The sequence below is a fragment of the Tupaia chinensis genome, unplaced genomic scaffold (genome assembly GCF_000334495.1).
Source record: "Tupaia chinensis unplaced genomic scaffold, TupChi_1.0 Scaffold143565_1, whole genome shotgun sequence".
Lineage (NCBI taxonomy): Eukaryota > Metazoa > Chordata > Mammalia > Scandentia > Tupaiidae > Tupaia > Tupaia belangeri.
In genome coordinates, this window is record NW_006203410.1 from 447,805 (window position 1) to 456,298 (window position 8,494).

The 8,494-nt window shown below is 43.2% G+C and overlaps 1 protein-coding gene across 1 annotated transcript in view; it reads right to left on the reverse strand.

Moving 5' to 3' along the window:
- Window positions 1–8,304, reverse strand: part of LOC102471653 (microtubule-associated tumor suppressor candidate 2) — a 330,024-nt gene extending 321,720 nt beyond the window's left edge. The window contains exon 1 of the mRNA XM_006163906.3: window positions 8,247–8,304. The gene's annotated coding sequence lies outside the window, so the exon portion shown is untranslated. The remainder of the gene's footprint in view (window positions 1–8,246) is intronic.
- Between the last annotated feature and the right edge of the window lie 190 nt (window positions 8,305–8,494).

The window sequence follows — 8,494 nt, forward strand, 5'->3', positions numbered from 1 at the left end:
AGCACAGAAGTCCTATAGAAAAAACTTCTAAAAAAAAAAAAAAAAAAAGAAAGAAAAGAAAAGAAAGAAATAGGGGGAAAAATCATAAAACGTGCCTGGAATCATAAAACGCCCCATATCACCAAGGCAATATTGCACAAAAAGAATAAAGTAGGAGGCATCTCATTATCTGACCTAAAAGGTTATTACATTACAAAGCTGTGAAAACCAAAACTGCCTGGTACTGGCACAAAAACAGGCATATAGACCAATGGAACAGAATGGATAACCCCAAAATAAACCCCAAAGCATATGGCCAACAGATCTTTGACAAAGGACACTAGACCACCCAGTAGCAAAGGGCCTAACATTATCAGGTGGAGCAAAGAAAATCTCTTCAGCAAATGATGCTGGAAGAACCGGATATCTACCTGCAGAAATATGAAACTAGACCCCTATCTTTCACCCATTACCAAAAATCAACTCAAAATCGATCAAAGGTGTAAACATAAAGCCTGAAACTACAAAACTACTGGTAGTAAAGCAGGGGAAACTCTTGAAGGCATTGGAGTAGGCAAAGATTTCTTGAATAAGACCCCTAAAGCACAGGCAATAATCTCAAAAATAGACAAGTGGGACTACATCAGGCTAAAAAGCTTCTGCACAGCAAAGGAAACAATAATCAGAATGAAGAAACAATCCTTGTAATGGGATTAAACATTTACAAACTCTGTTTCAGATAAATGACTGATAGATTTTAGAAAATGCAAGCAGTTTACCTGCAAAAGAAAAATATCCAATTAAAAAGTGGGGAAGCAAGCAGAACAGACTTTTCAAAGAAGACATATGAATGCCCAAAAGGCATATGAAAAAATGTTCAACATCTCTTAGAACAAGGAAATTGCAAATCAAAACCAAAATTACAAACCTCTTACCCCAATTAGAATGACTATAACGGAAAAAAAAGGAATGAGCAACAGGTGCTAACAAAGCTGTGGCAAAGGGAACCCTCCTCCACTGTTGTTAGAAATGTGAATTAGTTCTCCACAGTGACTGTGGAGAACAATATGGAGATCCCTCAAGAACTTACAAATAGAACTACCATATGACCCAGTAATACCACTCCTGGGTATTTACCCAAAGAATAGGAAAACACTCAGTCAGAAAGACAATTGCACATTCAAGTTTATTATATCATTATTCATAATTGCTAAAACATAGAGTCAAACTAAACGCCCAAGAATGGATGACTAGATTGAAAAATGTGGTGTGTGTGTGTAATACTACACAGCCATTAAAAAATAAAAAAGATGAGATCCTATCATTTGATATAAAGTGGATGAATATAGAAGATTTAATGCTAAGCAAAGCAAGCCATACTATGAGATAGACATTGTTATGTCCCTGCTCAATATATACTGAATGTCTGCACTTTATGGCAGAAATTGAGAGATTATAACATATAATAGCAAAGATGTCAAGTGCAAATATCAGAGACTATACAGAAGGGCTGGACAGTGGGAGGTGAGTGTGAGTTCAGAGGGAAAAAAAACAACAGACTCAACAAGGAAAGTTATCGGTTGAAGATGATGTGTATGATATTATCTTCAATTTGCTTGACATACAGTGACTGTTTTGTGAACCATACTGTATGTTGTAAAGACATAAAATATGTAAGTTAAAAATTTGAATCAAAAGCTTCATATATATATATATATATACACACACACACATACACACAAACACACTATTAGTTATATATAATACAACCAATATACATGAGGAGGTGTCAAAAAGTTTGTGAAAAATTGAAATTAAAGTATGAGTTTATTTTGGTACAAAATGATTTGGAAATCTATGCATAGTTTTTCATAATACAAAGTTTCCATGAAGTTTCTGAAGACTCTCACCCCTCCTATAATATATATAGATATAAATCAATTGGTTATATAACAAAGCCAATTAGAAGACCTATTCATAAAAACTAAAGAAGAGTATCCAATACCAAGGAATAATTAAATCCCCATTTTCCAAACACAGTAGGGCACGTAAGAACAACTTGCAAACTAAGAAACCACAGGAAGTAATGGGAGACACAGAGAAAAGGCAAGAATAGCCGTCTCCTATAAATGCCACCTTCCTAATCCCACCTGCATCTATGCTCATTCAGGCTGCTACCCACCAGAGAATAATCCAAAGAATCCCTATATATAAGATTTTTTCTTTGGCTATTGGGGACCAGCAGTTAGAGTAATGGCTATGTCACTGGACTCCCACGCAGTGGACCGTGGTTTGCAACCCAGACCTGGTGGCTTAAAACTCACGCCGGGTGCATGTGCATGCGTACCCAAGATCCCGAGAGGAGAATGGAGGAGAAGTGATTGCGGTGTGGCCTTCCCCCCAGGGGGGTGATTTCTTCTTTTCTGTCTCTCTGTCTCTGTCTATCTGGCAAGTGCACGCACCCTATAGCAAAAACCTCTCCCCCACCAAAAAAAAAATTAAAAAATGGTTATAAGCTAATAGCTTCAAAAAGTAAACAGCTATTCCATCCTGGTCAGACACCCCTGTCCCCCTAAAATCTAGGAAAGCTGTAACTAAAAACCAGCAGACAGTTGCTAAACATATGGGAGCCTCAGTGAACCACTGATCAGTTTCCCCTCCTCAAACCCTAACTAACAAAAGTTGCCTTCAAGACAGACAGTTCTCTCTGGCTTAATTCCTCTCAGCAAGTTGCTCTGGACCTTTAGGCATTCCTCAAGAAAGAGTAATGTGATTCCCAAAGCCAACATCCTGTATCCACCAAAGTTCTATTTATTCTTAGGGCAACTGCAGAGATTCCAGGTTGAAATGGAACTTGGCTGTTAGTCCCTTTCCTACAGCAATCAGTGAAACCATCAACAAAGACACAGCCTTCGCCCTGTTCCTACTATTGTAATGGTCTAGGCAGGAATCCACAAAACCTGAGAGGCCCATGGTCCTAAGCCACCACACCTTCTAAGGCACAAGAGCAACACACCAGCATTTGCTGACACAGCCCCAGGTGGTATTGGCGATGGCAGTAGTGGTGGTAGCGGTGGTGGAAGGGGAAGAGCTGCTGTTGTGAGAAAATACTGGCTATTAGCATGTGCATCCCCACGGGTGCCTGCAGAAATAGCTTCCTATGCTCCTCAAGCCAGTTACACTCTGGGCTGAGGGTCTATCCTTGCTGTTCCCAGGAGCCTCATCCATGTGGTTTACCTTCCAGCTCCTTTCAGGCCCTGCTCAACATCCTCACTCATTAAGCTTTCCCTGGCCACATTACTTGAAACAACAATTCCTCTACTCACACTCCTTTCCCCCATATCTGATTTGCTTTTCTCCATAATGCTTTCCTACCTAGTGACTATTTTACTCAAGTTCATCTGATTCCTTCCATTACATTGGAAGCTACTCAGGAACACAGTTTTTGTTTGTTTAATTTTCTGCTCTCTGCCTAAAGCCTAGAACAGTGCCTGGCACTGAGACATTTAAAAAAAAAAATCAAAGCCAAACAGTAAAGGCAGTAAAGACTGATTTTATCCAGTACTACTACAGTACAGAACTGAGCTCCACTCCACTCCATGTACAGGTAACTGGGTGTTTGAGAAGGAGAGGAAGGGGTTAGGAGGGAGAACAAGTGTGAGCTCAAGCAGAGTAAAGTCGAAGGTTACAAAAAGTAAGTAAAGGGGTTGGTCAATGTAATGCAATTAGGTCATCTGGGATTCCTAGGCGATACTTGTCGAAGTTAGGCCCCTACCCTCCCACAGAGACTAGAAGATAAAGCCCTCTCTTTCCTGACGATGACATATCAAAGGTTCTCCGGTCTTCAAGAAAGACACTACAGGGTGGTAGGAAAAACAGGCATATCTCAAAGAGACAGAGAGGGACCAACAGTTGGCATAATGGCTGTCGCTGAACTCCCAGGTAGTCGACCACGGTTCAAGACCCAGACCCAGCGGCTTAAACTCACGCCTGGTGCGTGTGCGTGCGTGCCCAAGATCCCCAGGGGAGAATGGAAGAGAAGGGACTGAGGCAATGGCCATCCCCCCTGGGGATGATTTCTTGCTTTCCGTCTCTCTCTCTCTTTCTGGTAAGTGCATGCACCCTATAGCAAAAAACTCTCAAAAAAAAAAAAAAAAGGAGAGAGACAGAGAAATACAGAGTAAGAGTAAGTTTGTTGGGTTTTTGTTGTTGAAAGATTTTTGCTATAGGGCTCGTGCACTTGCCAGAGAAAAAGAGAGAGACAGAAAGCAAGAAATTACCTCCTGGAGGGAGGGCCATGCCACAATTCTTTCTACATTCTTCTCTCGGGATTTTGGGCATGCACGCACACATTCCCAGCATGAGTTTCAAGCCACCGGATATGGGACTCAAACCACAGATAGCCAAGTAGGAGTCCAGCACCTTAATCACTATGCCATCTGCTGACCCCAATTTATTACAAATTGTAAGTTTTTAATAAATGCTCTAAGAAAAGGAAAGTCATAGGCCTGTATCAGTAAACGAAAGGTAAATTCTCTGGGGGTAGCTTTGAGCTTTTCCAGGTAGGAACTTGAAAAGATCTGGGTCATTCCAGGCACATGGCCTTAGACTGCTAGAAACCATGTTAAAGTGTTTTCAAGTCTCCTGGTGGGGGGTGGGCCATGGAAAATCCTGCTGCAAGTTGTGGTTCATGCAGGTCAAGGTTAAAGTGTACCTGAGAGGCGGGCTCCAAAGAGCCTGACTACAGTTTGGTCAAGGAGAGAGTCTTTTTTTTTTTTTTTTTTTTTTTTGACTTTTTTTGTGAGAACCTACTAGAAGGAGGAAGGGTGGTGAGGTTTTGCTATAGGGCGTGTGCGCTCGCCAGAGAGAGAGAGAGAGAGATAAAGCAAGAAATCACCCCCCATGGGGGATGGCCACGCCGCAATCCCTTCTCCTCCATTCTCCTCTCGGGATCTTGGGCATGCACGCACACGCGCCTGGCGTGAGTTTAAGCCACCGGGTCCGGGACACGAACCTCGGTCAACTACGTGGGAGTTCAGCAACATAGCCATTATGCTAACTGCTGGTCCCGAGGAGAGAGTCTTGATGGATGGGATGGATGGATGAGGGATAGGGGTTAGTGGAAGAAGAAAGAGTAAAGAAGATAAGATGTCAAGATATCCAAATTCGAATAGGATGGAAAAATCACTTCAAAGAAAAGGGGAAACTCCTCAACTCTCAACAACCTCCTTTGGTGAGGTTGATATAATAAGCCTCCCACTTACTCACAGAAACTGCTGATGGTCCTTCCCAATCTGCATGTTTCCTGCAAGATATTTTCTCAGTCTGTGTTACTTGCTCACAGTTTACAGTTCCTACTGGGGATGGATCCAAAGGAGGCTTCAGAAAGATCTCCTGTGAGCTGATGCTATCTGTTCCTATTACCTTTTTATTACTGTAGCATCTTTCCGTTGGTTTTTTTCCCTGCTCTTTCACTTGGCAGCCTGCCTCTGAGATGTGGAAGCCTTAACCCACTTTCCTCCCTTTCCCGCCCCCGAATCAGCTCTTCTCCACCTCCAGCTCACACTCAGATCCAAAAAAGTCCTGTTCCCGGGAGATCACAAGGCAAAGAGCTGGTTCTCCAGGTAACCACCTGATTTCCGCAGCTCCACTCTGACAGCCCTCTGTGACAGCAATCCGCATATTCTCAGCAAGTCAGCCACGAGATCAACCAGATTGCTTTTCTTTCTTTTCCTTTTATATCTTCTTGTAAGACTTTTTATAAATAGTAAAATAAGAAAAGACAATTTTATAAGTTAACATTCGAACATAACTTGGAGACAGAAGCAGATTCACAGCTTGTGGAACTGTAGGTTTCTATAATAGGGAGGTGGAAGGGTGGAAAGAGCATCCTCCCTATGTAAGAAGAGTCCCAAACCACAAATATAAACTTAGGCATGACCAAGTGAATACGTTGTTAGTGCCCCTCCCTGGGGCTGGGAAGCAGCCTGAAGCTTAAGATTCATTAGCTCCCCAGTCAACCCGCCTCTGCTGGGAGATATAAAAGACTCGAGAGGTTTCTACCACGGCATTCAAATCTCGGGAAAATCACTAAGCATAACAGTCTCCTGTTCCATCAATCCTCACGACACTATTCTTATCTCTTTTTCACAAACCAGCCTCCCTACGGTTCCCGCTAATGTGGCAGCAGCAATTCATTATAAAAGTGCATGTTCAGGGACTGGGCTTGTGCAGCCACCACCGATTGTGGCTTTCACAATCTAGTTCCATGTCAATTACGTAATAGCCAAAACAGGGAGTTTAATGGAGTACCAAAAGCACAGTTGTAGTTCTTACATAAGCCTTCAGGAACCATCCATAAGATCGGCTCCCAGCTTGGGATATTTGGAATGACATAAGGAAGACAGAAAACAATGATTCAGCAGCCAGGTTTATTTCTGACTCTTAAAACAATAAAAGCTTTTGCACTTCATTTATTAATTCGTATTAGCATACTAAGGTTTTAATTGGGTAGAAAAAAATAATCTTAAATACAACACGATCATTATATCATGTCAACATAAAGGAATAGCCTGACACTACTACTCAACTTTCACTGTCACCTCTGCCCAATGAAATGTACCACTTAGGACTCCCAGGAGTACTATATCTGGAATTATGAGTCTCTCATAGACATGAACTATTCTTTACAGAAAACATGTCAAAGAATAGTCACAATATGGAAGGGCACATCCAATACATCTTTCCAACATCAATTTTCTCTTCCAAGTTTTTTTTTTTTTTGAGAGGTTTTTTGCTATAGGGCATGTGCGCTCGCCAGACAGACAGAGAGAGACAGAGACAGAAAGCAGGAAAAATCACCCCCCAGGGAGGATGGCCATGCTGCAATCCCTTCTCCTCCATTCTTCTCTCGGGATCTTGGGCATGCAGAACACGCGCCTGGCATGAGTTTAAGCCACCGGGTCTGAGACTCGAACCGCGGTCGACTATGTGGGAGTCCAGCGACATAGCCATTACGCTAACTGCTGGTCCCAAATTTCTAACCACATGTTCTTGATGTGCCTTAAACCAGTGTAGCCACACCTCAGGATACAAAGTGACATATTAAAAGAAACACTGCTCTCCAGGGCGTCTCACCTGTCTACACACTGGAATAACTATATGTTAGAATTGGCAGGAAGGCTTGGAGCATTACCGATGCCATGCCATGGTATCACCCGAGACCAACCAGAACAAAATACTGGAGGTGGCTAGACATGAGTAGATCTGATACTTTTGTCTTCTGACCTAAAAAATTTAAATACCATAAATAAGAGTAGAGGTTTTGTTTGGGGAGGGAAAGGAGGACCTTTCATTATTGGTAACTCCCAATGACTGTTTCCATCAAGTATCAAAACGAAATCATTCACTAGTTTGAAAGCAGGAACATCTGTGCAAGAGCTTTTCTTGTCACTATTTCGTCCAAGAATCCTCACCGATTTTCATCAGACTGTACAAATCTATTTTATTTTTAAGTGCTTCACTATTCTATCTGATGATTTTTGTACATTTTTAAAGGGCACTATATTATATTAAAGGGGTATCTCAAGCTAAGACCATGCTTTTCTTCAAGTCAAGTTTGGTTTTAAAGCAGAAATCACGGTACTGATTTATCTTCACACTCTGTTCTTAGATGCTCTGGTAATCACTCATAACTTTACCAATGAGCAAATATTTTTAAGAGCACTTACATAACAGAGCGTACAGGCGCCTTTGGTACCCTGCCAAGAGTACTTCTTTCCGTGTTTGTATTTAAAATAGAATGGTAGTAACATCGCTTGTGTGCCTGCAATTCCTTCTGTGCACAGGCTCAGAGCGAGAAAAAAAAAATGTAGCAAGCCGCTTCACTGCTTTACCAGTATAAAGCTAGAAGGAAATAGCACATTCATACTAAATTAAGACGAAGACAGAGACCAAATTATCCAAAGCTGGGGGTGGATGGGGAGGAACTCGCTTTAACTAACCTGCCATCGCCTCTAAAACGGGGTGTTTAACCTGGCAGCACGCGAAGGCGCCGAGTGCGCTGCAATACCTCAACCGGAGCAGGTGATGTGGGCAGGAAGGAATAAGTGCTCTGATGACAGAGAAGCCACACACACACTGCGCTGCCCGGAGCCCGGCTGCAACCACTCTGGAACTCTGTGCACCGGTCTTCCAGCAGGTCCCAGAAGGCAGACCGCAGGGCCGAGCCCATCTCGGCTGGCCGGTGCCTAAGAGCATTGGCTCACCTGGGTCGGCAAGAGCCTGGAAAGGTGTCCAAGAGGGCAGAACGGCCGTTCAGGAGACTCGCACCCCGGACCAGGATCCCACACGCTTCCGTCTGCTCTTCTTCCTCCCAGCTGACTCCACTGACCAGTCAAGGATGTCCGCAAAAGGGGGTCAACAAACTTGCCCCGAGGGCCGGCAGAGGTGGCGCAGGTGCGGAGCGAAGGGCCCCCGGCACCTGGCGCGGCAGGGGCAAGCTCGCGCCTCCGCC